The sequence below is a fragment of the Pinus tabuliformis genome, chromosome 2_2 (genome assembly GCF_031772625.1).
Source record: "Pinus tabuliformis cultivar Carrire ecotype Pingquan chromosome 2_2, CPIR1, whole genome shotgun sequence".
NCBI classification, from domain to species: Eukaryota; Viridiplantae; Streptophyta; class Pinopsida; order Pinales; family Pinaceae; genus Pinus; species Pinus tabuliformis.
Window position 1 is genome coordinate 377,383,147 of NC_142300.1, and position 16,897 is coordinate 377,400,043.

The following is a 16,897-nucleotide window of genomic DNA, read 5'->3' on the forward strand; positions in this document are numbered from 1 at the left end:
GATTTTTGTAAATCTAAATTATAGTTGTTAAACTTTAAGATATTGAGTGTTTTGGACATTTTTTATGATGCTAAATCTATTTTTATTTTAAAAATATAATTTAAAAAATTAATAAATCACAATAAAATATGTAAATTTTAAAATTTGTAATTTTGTTATAACTATTTATGGTGAAATTTATATTATTTAGTTTGTACATGTTTTAGCTGTTGCTATTTTATGATTTTGCATTTCATAAATTGTGTTTTGGTTTATTGATATTCTATCAGTGTTTGCGTTTTGTTAGTCATTTTCTTCAACTTTGTCAACCATTTACTTCTTTGCGGTTTGAAATGGGATTGTATATATAGCATAGGGAATGTAATGTAATGTGGGTATGGAAAAGCAAATTGAAAATAAAATTGTAAAATATATGTGAGATAGTTCAATGACTATGTAGTTTTATAGGGAGTTAATTTGGTAGCAGAATAAAGTAAAAAGAAAACCTCCACACCTCACAATATGCTCTTGTACAATATCTTCACAACGTTTTATTATATAATGTTATTATAAAGTGTGGATTAGGAAACTTGCACATCATCTCAACTCTCTTTTATATTATTTTAGAATCAAGTGTGGATCAGGGAACCTACACTATCTTGAATTCTCTGGCTACATAGATTTGTAAATGATTCTTTACTTAGGGAGCTTAATATATTTTTAACATTTTCACTTGAATGCGTAAAACATTAAATGTTTCCAGATTTATTTAAGAACTTAATTCTACTTTAGAATGTCTCCTGGTATATTGTAACAACTTCACAATATTATTAGAAGATATTGGCATTTTTTAAAAGTTAAACATTTCATTTATGAAAAAATTGGTATTTCCTACCAATTAAACGTCAACTTTCTTTTTTAAGTTATCAAATTTAGAAAAAATGTTTCCACTTTCCTCGGGTCAACTAACTAGCATAAAGGAATTTCCATTTCACTATTGTAACAATTTGAAGTTTATATCCAACTTGGTTCGGGAGTTGAAATAGTTGAAAATGTTGATGATACATCAGGTAAGAATAGCTGTCATGGAGTTGAACAAACTCGAAATGCCATTTCATTTGTAATTAGCATAGTTGAGCGGGCATAGATTGTTCGTTTCTTCTTTTGACAATTGCATATGCATGCTTGGACTGAAATGCTTAGGGTGAAGTACTTGGACCTTTAGAGGTTGAGGACCAAAGAATTATCAATTCCTAATCTTTTTTCTCCAAACTTCAATGTCTGAACATTATTTTTGTGATGAACTTGTAGAGGTTGCAGCATTGCCAACAACTCCAATATCTTTGCACTTGTACAAATATTTCTTATTGGAAAAATAAAAGGGAATTTTGGTTTTGTAAAATTAAGACTACTAGATATCCGCAGGTGTAATGAAATAGAAGTGTTATCAGTGTTGAGATGTTTATATATTTGAATAAAAGTGTTATCAGTCTTGAGATGTTCATATATTTGAATAAAAGTGTTATGAATGCTGAGATGTTCATGTCTTTGAAAAAGTTGAAGAGAACCATTGATTATAAAAGGTCTCAAAAAAGTGTAAAAAGAATGACTCGTGTAACAATTGATTCTAATAAAAATAAGAAAACTTTAAACTCTTTAAAATTAAAGATTTTTTTTGTTCAAAGTTTTAAGAATGCAAAAAAAAGCAGGTAACTGTTTTTGATTTCATACTATTTAACATGTGATAAATTTAGACTCATTTAAATTGATATTGTATTGGCAGAGCAATCCAATTTTTTAATAGTAATGTATCAAAATAGGGAGAGGGGAAGAATGAAATACTTTAGAAATCTCTGAGTTATTAGTTTTTTTTTTTTTTAAGATTAAACAATTAATTTAGATTATAGATTTATTGTAAACTTTATAACTTTTATGATAAATAAATTTAATACTAACATGTAACAAGATTCTTAAACATGAAGATTCACTCTTATTTTATCATGGAGATTCTTAACTTATAAATAATCTTTGCTACAATATCATGGGTCAATATTATGGTTCACCAATATCACATGTTCAAAAAATCATAACTCATTTTATGACACTTGTTCATATAACATTTTTTTTATTAATCAAATTAAATAAAAAGATGTAAATAACATAACTACTTAAAAAAAAAAATCAAGGTTTAATTCTTGACTAAAATTAAAAATATTCTATAATTCTAAAAATTGATTAAATCCTTGACACCCACCTAATAATTATTATTAATTAAATTAAAATTCTAAAAACCTTGTTTCAAAATAAATAATCTATAATAAATAAATAAAATTTAATTGAAATAAAATTAATATAAGAAATTATTATTTTTTATAATAAAATATAATTTAAATATAATCATTATTATCAAAAATATATTTAAATCTATTAAATAATTTGAAAATAATTTCATTAAATTATTTTTCTTCATATTCATTAGAAATTTATACAAAAAAATATAACATAAATAATATGCTTCCTTTACTAATACCTTCTTCACAATGTTTTCACATTTACAACCAAATTAATATATATATATATATATATATATATATATATATAATCATTGTCCAAGGCTTAAAAGCTAAATGGGAGGTGAGCATTTAATTCAAAGAATATTTCAACATTAACCTATCTTTTGTTAAAACAATAAAGATAAAAGAATATAGTTCTCAAAATTTATAAGATTTTCATGAAAAAATATAATCATAAAAATTATAATTTTTCCTCAACTAATAAAAATTATTTATTTTATTTTTTAATTATTTATATATATATATATATATAAACTTCCATTATATATTCAAACTATCTTATTATTTAAATTCATTAACCATGTGTATCCCTATGTATTATTTAGAGCATAAATTTTATAATTATTATTTATTATTAATAGTACTTTTTATTAATAATAATAATTGATTTTTTTTAAATAATAATCATTGGAAAAAATTGGTTAAAAATGGAGTAGGGTTTGCAAACTTCTCTAGCTAATCGTCTTTTCCCTAGAGCATAAATCCCCACAAAATTTTACTATATGGATCTTGCAGCTCTTTGATCATGGTAAATTTAAGGTTTTTTACAATGCCATGTTGAAATATAGATATGTTCTTCCTTTAGTTCAAGATGTTCATTCCTTTAATGTTCCCTTGGAGGAGGAAGCCTTTAACAATGATCAAAGTTTGGTTTGTTGATTTAATGAGATTTGGCTACACAAGGGGATTTATGATTCGCGTAAACCTCTTTTATCTGATGATTTGAATATTTACCCTATGGCTCGGTGTTATTTGTCTTGTCTTTGACAATTTTAAGGATAAGAATATTATTTTGGATTTTGGGCCTTGGTTTTGGGGTAGTGTTGGTCTCTTCATGCATCCCTGGTCTCCTTCTTTTGATTTGGTCATGGGTAGTGTTGGTCTCTTCATGCATCCCTGGTCTCAAAAGTCTTTTGATCTGGTCGCAACTCCCCTAAGCTCTAGTTTGGGTAAGGCGCTCAAACCCTCCCTTTCATCTCTAGAATCTCCCCTCTTTAACTTCTATTGGAAATGCAATAGGGATTTTTTATCATAGGAACTGAGCATTTCCTTATAACCACTTATGCTAGAAAATGCATGGAGATGGATTCTAACAAAATCTTTCATGTCAAGATAAACCTACTGGTTCCATATTATCTATGGGTTCAGAAGTCTATCCACCAAAATGTTTCATTCCAATGTCAAACATGTTATGAAACAAGTCATGTAATCAAGAATTTCCCCAACAATTGCAGAATAATAGAGTTTAGAAAAATAATTGGAAGTCCAAAGGCTCGGAAGGTGCTCAAATAGAACATTATAATGTATGCAACGAAGCCAAGAAAAAATGCATGTAAAGAGGATTTGTCGGAGAGAGTAAAATATAGTGAAGAAGAAATGTATATCAAAGAGGATCCATCCAAAGTAGAGACAGTGGAGACCATTGCCCATCAAACCATTGTGAATTATGGATCCTCCATTAGACTCTTAAGAAACAAGAGTGGAAAAACATATTTTTGGGCTGATCAGACAAACCAAAAAAGTGACAAACCCAACAAAGACAACTCACAAAAGGATGATTCTTCAAATTTAGCAGAATATACTGGTTTGGTTCTATTGGGAAAAGGGCAAAAATTTTTTTACAAGAAAAACTAGAAGTCAATGAAAAACAAATTGATAACTAGTAAGAAATAGATTGTAAATGTATTTAGATATTTAGAGTAAGAAAATATTTAATGGAAACACAATTTTTTTATTTTTTATTAAGGAGTATTTGATAAAAAGGTTTAGATTGAACGACCATGTTGAATCTAAAACTTTCAGAAAATATGGGTAACTCTGAAGAGGTGTAATAGTTTTAAGCTAAATTTCATATTTCTTTTTAAAATAATGATAATAATAATTGGGGCAACTCAAGTCCTCGTAGAAGCAATGTAAGTATTAAGAAAAATGAGAAGTCCAAATTTCGAATTCTCAAATTGTCACTGGGTTTAATGAGAGGACGACCAGCCTTAAACCCAGGAGATTTATTAATAGCTAAGTGTTAGCAAGCTGTATGCCAACTATTATTCGTTTTTCTTGTGGTGGTGGTGAGCATCAACTTTTGGTGGTGGTAGTAAGATCTCAATTGTTATTTCATTTTTGTTAGTTAAATTTATTATCTTAAGCTTTTCTCGGTTTAAAAGGTAATATATTAGGCTAAATCCAGCTTGATATGACGGTAACCAGGATCTGGCCTAATCCTTCCAACTAACAATCAATATTATGTAGAAATTGTATAAATAATATTTATACTGTGCGATCGTAACATAGAACACAATGCATGACTTCTGGTATGGTAAATGAGTTTTTACACTTTGGTATTAAATATGATACAACTAATCTGTCGATACATCAACATAACTAAGGAAATTAACACAGATCTTCTGACAATTACTGCAAAATTCTATGAGATTTGGTTACAAATACGACCCAGATTGCTAGAAAAAACCCTCAAACCAGTGGTAACATTTGTGATGATCAAACTACAATCATATTGTTATTATATCACAACTTTAGATAACATCGCCTGAAAGTGTTCGGAAACTTCTGTATACACTTGTTATTCACATTTTAGTGTTGCAGCTACAGAACGAGCCCATAATTTGAGATATTCTTTCATATCCATTCCTTCTGCATTTGGGTTTGGCAGTTCCCAGTTTTCCAAGGGCAATTCTTGAGACCCTGAAATCTTGGTGCTATTTTCATGATCGATTAATCGCTTCAATCCAGGAAGAAGAATCAGCAATCGCGGGGTCAGCTGGTCCCTCCTGAACTCAAAACCAAGATCCGTAAAACCTTTCAACTCTTCCAATTCTGGATCCATTCTTCTCTTGGAGCCTCTCTTGTTCTCTTTGTGTGGCAATTCCTTCCCAGCTGAAACTGTCTCCAACTTTGGCAGCGCGTTTGGATAGCCAAGGTCTAGAGTATTGGGGTGAGGTACGTCGAGGCACATGTGATGAGGTGAGGATTTGCGTTGCCTTCCCTCAATAAGCGGAACATGGGATTGGCCTCCTCTGATTGGCACTGCTGAGAAATGGGTCATGGTGGGCGGATTACTAGTGGGATATCGAAACCAGACGAGCCTGCGAGCCGTGATTCTGTTCCTGCTGAACTGAGGAGGAGTAGTGTATTATTTGTAGATGAGTCTGACTAAAATACGAATTCAAATTGTAAAAAGGTAACATCACCGCAAGTGTTGGAAACCTTAAACGTGTTTAAACGTGGACCTTATGAGGCAGTCCCATATTTGGATTTTGTTAGGTGGGTTCAAACAGCGTCTGTTGAGCGACGGATGAAAACCAGGGGAATTTCGCGATATTTGAAAGTGGATGATAACATTCAAAAGTAGTGAGCGGCCTTTACAGATGGACTTAAATATACAATCAAGGCTGTATGCATTAAAAGCATGTTTTATATTAAAGCAAAATTAAAGCCAAAAGCTTCAAGGATGCTGTATTAGACAACAGGTTTGGATATGGATGCATATGACCTCCACGACGGCCTTATGAGTAATTGAAAGGCATGTCAGCACTGTATAGCGACGTGGCCTTTGCTGGGCCTTGTCATCTAAAGCTGTGCGGGTTAATCAATCCAGATTCCAAGGGAATGTAAGTGTGTAACTTAACATTCAACATCAATCACTTAATGAAAATGATAACATGAAAGGTTTCTCTCACATTTGGGTGGAGCACTTTGAGGGGTTTCTACATACAATGGGGAGACATCTCGATAAGACTAAGTCAAGTGTACTTCGCGTTAGCAAAAATAGAGAGCACATCAGGATACAAATAATTTTATAATAGTTAAAATATATCTTAATATATAGTTAAAATATATAGGATATAGATCACATATTTTTATGAATTTAAATTTTAAAAAGTGGGTCTATGATTTGAAAATAAAATAGCTACAACTTACATATAGGGAATAACAATTTTTTGATTGATGCTTTAGGACTCACAATGATAACCTGTAAATCACATCATACACATGGAAACATTACGTCCAACACCCTCTCTTAATGCTTACATAGAAAACATTGGAAACATGTATTATAACAAGAAGGATAATATATGTCTCATTGGTCTTCATCAACACTCACATCCACTCTCGAATCTTGTAAACACTGCTCTTTCGCTGCTACATCTTCGACTTGTCACTTGACCCCCATTTAAAACATAACCGCCTTTGACCATTGTTGATGAACATTGCAAGATCAACAATATTGACACCTGGGCTCATCGGGGCTTCCACGATAAGAGTCGTCAAGTAATAAACCATTCTATAGACCAACGACCATCTGTCAGATATTTCGCTTTCGGCTATGAGTGAGTTACTAGGATGGAGGTTTGGATACTGAATGTGTTCAAAAGTTGATCAAACAACTTGACCTTACTACACACAAGATTGATGTTTCGGACACCGAGGCTTCCAATTTAAGAACCACCAACCCTTTTTATAACTTGAATTGAAAGAAATAGAAAACTATTTGACAAAGACATCTCACAATTACAAACTCAATAATCGTCAAACTATCCATTATCATCGAGGCATAGACAAGTCACCACATCCCTCCTTAGCACAGGTCAAAAGTTGCTCATCTGATTCAACCTTTATCTTGGAGTTTTCTCATCTTTACAAACAATTGGTTAGAGTGGTGAATTCCAAAAAACTTACACTCACATATTGAGTTGACCAGACTTAATATGTTTAAAATGCAAACTCCACAATTTGAGACCAAAACAAGATTGCAACATAAAAATCTAATGTGGAGATCTCTTTCCCGCAAAAGCCAAAAATTGAGATTTGCCTCCAATTTTAGCACTTTTGACATATATAACCAACCACTTAAAACTCCTCCACACTAGATTTCAAGTCAAGATCCATGCAACAACATGTACAGTTCGTGGGCACAATTTTGCAAATTTATAATATGATAGTGCACACAGTTTTGACAAAATCATCAAGGCATGAATTTAACTCCTTTGCAAGTTCCAAGAAGATAAGCACAAACGAAACTTTACAGATAGAAAGATGATGACAGGATTTGATGATGCTTGAAAAAGCTGCAAACAACAAACATATCTACACACACATGATCACAAACAATTTCACACACTAAAAATAAACTTTCACACATCTATACTATTATGTGTAGAAACAATAACACTAAGGATCCCTCACATATTACTAGCCCTTCCTTGAGGGAGTCAAATCAGTACCAGCTCAGATACCATATTAGAAAAATAGAGAGAGCACATTACGACACACACAAATCACTTGATATATTTATTCATCACAGCAGTTACAAATATATAGGATATAGATCACAAACTTCAACGAATCTAGATCCTAAGAAAGTTGATCTATGACTCAGAAATGACACAACTCAGACATAGGGAACAACAACTTCTAGATTGACACCTCAGAGACTCATAATGACAACTTGTAGATCACATCATACACATGGAAGCATTACTTCCAACACTTCATAAACAAATAAATCTCAAACACTGTGTAAATTTTATGAATTGTGTGGTCATGTGCACTTCGTAAACCAAGCAACCTAAAGTAGTGTATAAAATTTATGAATTGTGTGGATGGAGACAATGTATTAACAATATGTGATTTTTGTTTGTAATAGTACATGTGCAAACTAAAGGTTTGGGTTTTTAATATTTGGAACTCCTTGGCTGAGCAATAAAATATGTTTACTAAATATTTAATATGTATGCCATAGACTTATTTTGAATATAAATTTAAAAAGATTGAAAATATTATGATGACTTGTATTTAGTATTTTGTATGTATATATATTCAAAAAAATAATAATAATAATCTAATAATTTAGTTAATATTTAAAAATTATTGAAAATTATAATTATTGAATGTTATTTATGGTTAATAAACGGATGGAAAAAAGTTGTGTTTTTAAAGGTGGAAAATAGTTATGTTTTTTTATGATCTATGCCTTCCACAATTTAGTATTAGTGTTCTCTTTTCTGATATCATGTTACTGTGAAGTTGTTGATATGTATTTACTCGAATAAATTACCAAATTTTTCAACAATCTGTTTTTAGTTTCTAATTTATTTATTTTATGTTTTTCTTGAATGAAAAAAATCATGATAATAATTGTCCAAAGTCCCTATAAATATTCATTTTAGTGAACCCTGGAAATCACCCTAAATATTGATGTTTTGATGTTTTGATATAATTTCCGTAATTCCTTAAGTTTTTTCTAAATGCTAATGCATAATGACAAACCAAAATTAAAACATAAAATTTAAGGGGTTGAGCTAATGATTAGGCCAGATAAAAAAACCTCAAAAAACCTAAAACAAATAACTACCTAATATTTACCTACACAAACCAATACGCAATATACATCTGGAAAGAATAAGGTGTAAAACATCTTCTTCCCCTCCTAAAACCAAAAAAACAGACACAGCAAACTAAGAAATGAGAAAGGTAAAAGACCCGAAAAAAAAGATTGTAACAAAACCCAAAAAGCATAAGAAATGAGAAAGGCAAGAGACCTGAAAAAAAAATTGTAACACAACCCAAAAAGCATAAGTCCCCTAATAAGTACTACTTATGAGACACTTAATGATTAAACATAAATTATTAAATAATTTACGTTTTAAATAAAAATAAAAAAATTCCAAAAGTCAAATCAGAAGTTTGAGAAAAGCCGTGTAAAATTAATAGCACCAACATGCATTCCTTATATGCATATTCATAATCCCGAAATAACAAAGTAAATCGCGCTTAAAACAAATCACAAAATGGGAAAGGGAATTATTATTCTTCATTTCCAAACACATTAAAAGAAATCTATAATATCACCAACAAGTGGTTATTAATAACACATCCGTAATAACTCCACATGCCATCCATTAGAGTATAGCTTTTAGTTTCACATGCATCCATTAGAGCATTATTATTACTCCATGGCTACATGGAGTATAGCTTTTAATTGAAAGTCAAAACCGTTGATATATTATTTATAAAATCAATTTTTTTATATAAATTTTTGTTTATTAATTTTTAAACATAAAAAAATTTAAAAATTTGTTATTTTTTTAAGATAATGATAATTAAATATTTTAATTTGGTTGAAATAATAATAATATTATTTAAAATAAGAAAAGTTTTATATTATAAAATGGGTTTGCTTACGAGAATGTTATTAAATATATTTTTAAAAGTGTTATTTTTGTTAAATTTATGGAATGTTTGTTTCAAGTTCTTTAGCAAATTTGAATCAATTTTTTTTTTTCTCGTTAAAGACTAATTCTATTAAGTGTAATATAGTACAATCAGGATAAGCAAAAAACCGGCAGACCGGAAATGATGGATCCATCAACCTCGGTTCCGGAAGAAAGATTCAAACTCATAGTTACATCAGATGACTAGAAATCACAGACTGCCTAAATCCCCCATAGGGGCAAAACCTACAACACATTGTTTTTTCCCTTTCTTTTTGTTGACTTTTGTCCAGCCACCCTGAGGGGAATGAGCTAAGACAACTTGAAGACTGGAATTCTCTTTCATCGGGAATTCCTTTTCTGATTCCGAGGAGGTCTCATGGACGCGTTTCTGGGCTATAGCTGAGTCATGGGAGTGCCCCATGGTGTTCATGGGTGAATCCATTGGCTGAGGCGCCTGGTCTGGTTCTGAATCACTTTCCTCGACCTCTGAACTTGGGGAGCTAGAGCTTCGAGCTGGCTGCGGAGTACAGGGAGCCCAACGCTTAGGTTTGGATTTTGTGGAGATTCCTTTTTTCGCTCTTGCTGTCAGCGATGGGCAGGAGGTCTGTAGATGCCCTGTTAGGTGACAATGGCGGCATCGGAAGGCAGTATTTTCATAATCTAAAAACTGGGTCCAAACAGTGTCCTTGATCTTGAGATTTATTTTCTCTGGCAGACCCTTGCTAAGATCTAGCTCTACACAGATTCTGGCGTATGTGTAGAGGCCTTGGATTTCCCTCTGGTAATCTCCCATTAGAAAGCAGCCCAAAGCGTTGCCTATCTGCCTGTATACCTCTGTGTTCCACAGATATATAGGGAGATTTGGAAGCCTGATCCATACCGGGGCTTTTGTGATAACTGCAGAAGCTGGGTCAAAGTCTGGGAACCATGGAGTTAGGAAGAGGCCTGCCGAGCCCATGAACCAAGGGCCTTCCTCTAAGGCCTTTTCGTAGTGCTCGAGATTGTCGAACAACACTATGAAATATCCCTTTGCACAGAAGAAGATCTTGCAACTGTGTGTCCAGTTGTCATAGATCCAGTCCAAAAGATCTTTTGAGCGTGGCCAGAGCCCATTAAATCTGCATATGATGGCCCTTTCTGCAAATTTTTGGGAGTCGTCTGCCATGTTAGAGTAGGAGATCTCAACAGAGGGAACCTCCTCCACTTTGTCCACCAAAAAAGGCTTGGGTAAAGCCTGAACTGGTGGAGCTGTCTTGTCAGGCTTCTTGGCATGGACTGCATCTTTATATGAAAATGATTTAGCTGTGGATGGCTCTCCAGCAGCTCCTCCTTTCAAACGAAAGGTTAAAATAATAGATGCATCTTTCTTAATGTTGTAAAAAGAAATAGGGAACAGATCCTCAAGCTGTTTACCTTCGTGGAGAAGCCACTGTGCTGCAGAGGGGATCCCCAGTTTGATGTTCAGTGTCTGCTTGAGATGTTGCACTAGATCTGTCTGGCTTACCCATAGTAACATAGTTTTGCCTGTCAAGATCTTGATTTGTATCTGGAATGATGAAGAGGGTTCCGAACGCCCCCTTCCCCTGCAGATCTGTGGAGAGGGCAGGCATATGCATTGATTGATTCGCGCTTCCTGGATTTGCCTCATGGGTAACAGAGGCGAACAGCCAGTCGGTGCAAGCCCTTCCTTCCCGTTAGCCGCGGTCAGAGGATAAGTGGCTAAGGGATCTGCATGATCATCCTTGGCCTCTGCTCCGTCATTCTGGAGAGGGCTGTACAAACGCTTTGTGGAAGCAGGGGATCGGGTCCATGCAACCCCTGAGTTCTCGATCAAGGGGTCTGCAAACGCATCTGAGTCCGCGGCTCTGTCTTTCCTAGTGTGGCCATCCTGCAAACCTGCAGCGGAAGAAAAGATCCATGATCTTTGCCTAAGTCTCTCAGATCCCTTCGCGGCCAGAGCGAACAGAGACCCGCCGTCGGCCGAGGGCATGGAGGCGGCAGAACTAGGGTTCAACCTTGGAGCCATTTCCGACTCAAATTTGAATCAATTTATAATATATTTAAAAATGTATTTTAATTAATAAAAAATGTTAAATTTATAGAATGTTTGTCCTATGTTTTTTTAGAAATTTGAATTAATTTATAACCTATTTAAAAATGTATTTCGATTAACAAAAGATAATGATTTTACTGAGAAGTGTATCATTTTTTTCTATCAAAAAAGCTAAAAGATATAAAATTTGAAGGACTCATATTATTTACAGAAAATTTTAAGGATGGAAATTTATCTAAAAGTTTAGAAACTCAATACTTAATATTTAAAGTGTAAAATGTTTGACAATATATATGTAGAAATATTTATATTTATAATTTTTTGTATATTAGTCTGTATAAAATATTGCCAATTTTTAAGGTAAGACAATTTTAGATTATAAATTCTTGGCTAATCATTTTTAGAAAAAATAGAAATTGGCCATTTTTTTTGAAAAAATATGGAAAATTAGTAGACAACAAATATTAGCCCCTAAAATTTTCCATTGTACTAAGGCCCAACAACTCAAATATGTTATTTTAAGAATATACAAATATATATAATCTAGAAAAAAATGTTTAAATTAAACTTAACCATGATATTATATTATCAAATAAAAACTTCTCATTAGTAATAAATCATAAATTTTTTAAAAATAATGAAAATCGTTGAGAATAATCTTAAAACAACATTATATAGTTATATTTATTTTAATAGGACTTCCCAAATTCTAACTTAATTATCAATAATTATTAGGTGGATTGTAGGGATTTAAGCTCCACAAAATATTCTAGAATATTTTTAATAGTAGTCATACATTAAAGGTTAAGTTTTATTTCAAAAGTAGTTATGCCCTTTCTACTCTAATTAAATTTATTAATTAAAAAAATGTCATATAAACATGACTTATAGTTTTTGGGGCATGTAGTATTGATAATCCATGGTATTGTAACCATGCCTATTTAAAGATTAAGAATATCCATGATAAAATTCAATGAATCTCCATAATTAAGAATATTACTACATGTTTCTTTAAATCTATATATGTTTAACTAATATATTAATTATTTTTATAATAATAATAATAATAATAAACTAGTTATTTTTTATGATTTATTTATATTTTTATTCATTAATTTTGACAAAAAAAAAAAGATATCATAAGATAAGTGATTTGATGCTTATTAACTTTTACCAACTATCTAATTTGTATAATTACGTTAATTAATATATATTTTAGTCCTAGTGTAAAGAGCTAAAGATTTAGCTCTTTTTTTGGGATGACATGGTCAATGACTCCTACCATCCATCACTCAGCTATTCCAATAGTCAACGTTATTGTGTGCCCATTATCGTTTCGAGTGTGCACAAGATGTAATGCAGTGCAATAAAGGGGCACGTTAGCTTCTAATGCTAAAAGTAAGTTAAATAGAGATATATAAAATTATGTTAATTTAAATATAAGATAATTATTTTGTTATATTTTTTATTATCATTATTATTATGTTAATAGATGTTTTTGTTTTGTTATATATGTATATGAAGTTAGCCATTCTGTATTATGTCAAATGAGAATTATATAAAACTAAAAAGGTTATGCTTTTGTTTGCTAGAAGTGAAGCCAAGCGAGTAACATAAGTTAAGAGTCTTGAAGTTGTTTATACCTTGTCTAACTAGAGCATCCTAGAAATATAAATTTATAAAAACAAGTTGGTTGTCCCAGACCTTAACATACATCGACATGGAAAGAAAGTTTGAGAGAGGAAAAAGACAGAATATAGACAAAGATTCAAAATACAAAAGACATATATTTCTATTCAGGTCCTTGAGTCTAGAAATTATCATTTACATTTTTGAAGGTATTCTCTAACTTTTTGGTTGTGAACATCAACCCATATCGAGGGGTTGTCAAGAGAAAATAAAGTGGATAATGACTGATACCATATCCACACTTGGGTGTGGACTTTTGATGATTCGAATATACCATATCCACTTGGGTGTGGGGTTTTGTAGCCATAAATGGTGTGACTGATACCATATCTGCTTGGGTGTGGGGTTTTGTAGACATAAATACAAACAGGCTTGGGTGTGGGGTTTTGATGATTCGATGTGAAATAATTACTGATACCATATCATTGTCTAGGTGATTTGATTCATGAAGACATTTATGGTTGCTTGTGGATGAATCCAAGATCATCGTTGTATCCATTACTTCTCCATTCGAGGGATATGAACGAGACATGGTAGATGGATAAGGAGGAGAAGGGATCACAAAGTCTATGGGATGAGATGGTACTATGTGGGGCTTAGTTAATTTGAAGAACTAAAGTCAGTTTCAAATGTTTTCTGTTGCTACATGTTGTCCTCCTAGTGAGCTTAGGAATTATTAGATCTTTTTGGGTCTTGCCATTCTCTATTACTTTTTCTATCATCATGAGGGTGGTAGTACCCTTGAGAAGAAGGGAAAGAATTATGTAGATGGTCTGGCTATTGACAGGACCTATAAAAAAACGTTGTGTTTTTGTAATACACCAACTACGAAAAGGTTATGTCATTCCATATGATCAAGATGCTATCAGGTAGCAATTTGCTAAAATCTATTTTGACATAGATGTGTGCAAAGGCTACAAAACCCCACACACAAGCCTGTTTGTATTTATCTTAATAGAACAACGTAGAGAGTTTCCTACTGAAGCTGAGATATCTAAAGTTAAGAAATGAATGTGCATATTAAGAAGTCTTACCCAAACTAGTGTGGCCAGAGATGTCATGGATAAAGGGTTCAATTCAGGAGACCATCGATGAAAGGAGAGCCTAAAATGACCCCAAAACCATGGTCCTTGATAAAAATCTCTTTGATCACCCTCTTCATATTTGAAATAAACCAAAAATAAGTCCCTTGTATGGAAATACATATCTATGTTTAAGGATAAGATTTGATGCTTCCAATCCTGGAGTGCGGATGTTAATGGCTATAACTCATTAAAATGGAAAACCATGGAATTTCACTCATAGCCTAAGCTGAGAAGAGTAGATTACGAGTATTCCACCACTAGATTTAGAATATATTCTACTTATTCTACAATGAATGTCATCCCTAAGATATCTTTGGGAGTTGGTTGTGAGAGCCTTGGATTTAGAACATCCTTAAAGGATTGTGGCTAACAAGAAGACGACGCACACCATCCTTTGACTCCTTCATTCAATATTAAGGCTAGGAATATTAAGGCATCCCTTGCTATACCATAATATTTGAGCAGATCAGTTCCTAAAGCTACCTACCCCAATGTAAGAGTTGCATTCAGATAGAAGGGATTCCTATTCGATATTTGATTATAGCTATGAGTATAGAGACAAAGTCAACAACTTTCACTTGCAGACACAGGGTACCCACTTAGAGCGATCTCATGAAGATCAAAAATATCGAGTGACTTGAAACGATAACATCACCTAGAATAAGGGAAGAGCCTCGGGACAACAGAAATTGATCATAGTATAAAATAAATTTCATGGAAATTTAATGCGAGGAGAAATACCTTCAAATTTTATGTTTATCAACAAAATTTTTGGTAAGAAAGAGATATGTAAAAAAAATTTGCTTCTTCTTATTTACATTTTTAATTCTAATAGATATTTTTTCAATTTCAATGATAATATAACTTTAAATATGCATAGCCTTTGGAATTTGTATAAATTGTTATATCTTCCTGGTTATTATCATCACATACAGATATAATCCTACCCTTTTATACATTTACATGGTATTCCATTGATTTTAATGATGTGATATTTACATCTTGACATGAATTTATCCACATTAGGATCATCAGCAAGAGCTCATATTTCTATATGTTGCACACTTGATAGCATATAGTTTATTTTCAATAAAAAAAATATTGTTCAAAATAACTCCAATACATCATCAAAATTCAACAAATTAGTTGGTCTTCTTTAAAATCTACTAGAGGTTTGTTTGTACTTTATTTGGTGAATTAGAGGTTTCTAGTTCTCTTTGAGTTTCTAAGCCTCAACCTTACTGAGGGTTTTAGGTAATAATTATATTTCAAAGAATTTCATGATTTTCATTTTCCCATAATGGCCTACTTTGTAAATGGTCCTAAAAAAGTGTGAAACAAATGAAAAAATATAATTCCTATTCCATTTCAAATCAATAATATGTTCCATAAGACTAATCATCATAAATCTGCCAGTCTCACCAATGCAGACTTTATCACAAGGACGTCATATAGAATAGACACCTTTGTGCATTCATGGCTCAAACGGATCCTTGGAAGAGTCTACTATTCCTTTTATGATGTTTAGTGGGGATAATACCACACCAATGTCACACTTCCTCAAGATTCTATCTAGTTTATTTGAAACTCCTTTGATATAAAGAAGACACGTATTTTTCAATTGACATTCTTTTGTTGAGCTTTAATCCTTCTTGATTTATACATGATTTTATTAAATTTCTTTTCTTTGTATGAATTATTCTTGAATATAATATACAAATGATCAAGTTCTTGTTCCACGTGCTCTTTTTCTAAAAAATTTAATGCTTGAGTAAACGAGGTGTTGATCACTCTTAGTTTTGGGTAAGGGAAATGATAGGAATTAACATGCAAATATGTTTTTATTGTGAGTGTGTTTTGTATAAATATAGTGTGCAAGGGTGGTATCATATTTTTTGTGGCAACGAAATATAAGAAGGGTGTCATTGGAGAAATCAACCGTGGAGGATGATTCACCATTTTTTGAGTAAAAAGTTAAAAAGATAAAAATAAAAAATAAAAACTATTTTTTCAACTTATCCCCATATGATTTTACTCAAATTTAAACCAGAAGCACTCATTGGATGCATAATTTAACTATGCATCCATGGAGTAGCCATGTTGCATACTTTCGATGGGCTCTACTACACTAAAACTGTTAAATACATGAAAAGTGTGATTGCAATCATGATTTTTTAATGTATTTCACATTTTTCATGTAGTAGGGCTCATCGAAAGTATGCAACATGGGAGCTCCTTGGATGAAAAATTAAATTTTTCATACAGCAAGTACTAATGCTCGAA